The sequence below is a fragment of the Notamacropus eugenii genome, chromosome 1, assembly GCF_028372415.1.
Source record: "Notamacropus eugenii isolate mMacEug1 chromosome 1, mMacEug1.pri_v2, whole genome shotgun sequence".
NCBI classification, from domain to species: Eukaryota; Metazoa; Chordata; class Mammalia; order Diprotodontia; family Macropodidae; genus Notamacropus; species Notamacropus eugenii.
The window spans coordinates 630,842,414-630,843,846 of NC_092872.1; positions in this window are offsets into that span (position 1 = coordinate 630,842,414).

Consider the following 1,433-nt stretch of genomic DNA (forward strand, 5'->3'; position numbering starts at 1 on the left):
GGCATCTGACAGATAAGCATTTGTTTCCCTTCCCTATGCACAATAATCATGTGGTACACTTCAAATGATCACTGTCACACATGGTAGCAAGAGAAGATATGAAAGCAGTTTGAGTTGTGTAGGCATTGTGACTGACAGTACCGACTGTCTGAATTGCAGGTGCTTCAGGAATGTTCTGCCAGAGCCCTGAAAGCTCACTCTGCATTCTGCTGAAGCTTAATTTTCACTAGTTTTCAGAACTAAGAGACCTTAGAGATTCTTCCAGTCCTAAATCCTGTGATCCTCTGACTTCAGACCATGGGAGCCTAGCACTTTTATTGGAAGGCTGGGATGGAGGAAAGAGCCTGTTCTTACATTTAAGAAACAACCCCAGCAATGTTTCCATTGTCCCCACTGGTGCTAAATTACTCGATTTAGTTCAATGCAAAATTGTATTTTAGATAAAAACAATCTCCATGATAATGGTGATTTTAAAGTTACAGCAACTTCCGGGAGGAAGTAGTCCCCACAAGGCCCAAGACAATGTGGTCCTTTCAGCTCTAGCATCCTGTGATTCGGTGAAATTCAAGCATTTCATGGTCCTAGGCATTACCGGAATGAAGTGAAAGACATGATGCCGGCCAATCGATGTAAGCTAGCACTGGCACAAAGGTCTCCCCGAAGATTCGGTCAGAAGCGTACCTTGAACCCTTTCTCGGGGTCCGCGCGAGCATCCCCACTCCCCTGGCCTTAGTCCCTGCCTGGCACCTGGCCCCAAACCCCGTGGTATAGCATGCTGCATGTTCTGACTGGCTTAACCTCAAGGGTGATGGGATCCCTAATATTCTAGGAGCCCGAGAGAGGACGGCAAGTTTTCCCGAGGGGTGGGGAGTCTGTCAACAGGTCCTACTCTGGTTTCGCTACCCTTCGCGAAGGCGGAGTCTATGTAAAAAAGAGGGGAACCTGCTTTGCTCCCCCTAGACGTGTTGTCTCTCTCAACCAATGAAAGAACAGAATAAAGATGGGCGGGCATTTGCTGTTCAACCACTCACACTTTACCTGTCTTAGAGAAAAGGATGACATCATCGTAGCGGGGATGTTTAAGAAAGATTCACCAATAGTAGATAGAGGAAGGGGCGTGTCTTCCATAGTAATTGGCCAATGCCAATGAAGTGAAAAGGGGGCCCGGTCGCGGGCCTTTGAACCAATGAAAACTTGAGAAAGGGATGTGGGGCGGAGTTCTGGGGACCCGTAGTCCAATAGGAATTTTGGGGGGTGGGGCCGGGGCCTTGTCAAGCTCACCCAACCAGAGCGAGGAGCGGGGCCCGCGGGGCGGTGCCACGGTGCCCTTCCCCAATAGGGCAAGGGAAGGGGCGGGGCGTCTAACCTCGTGTCCAATGAGGGCGGCCGCCAAGGCGGGCCTGTCAAGTGAAGGAGCTTGGGGGGGGTGGCTA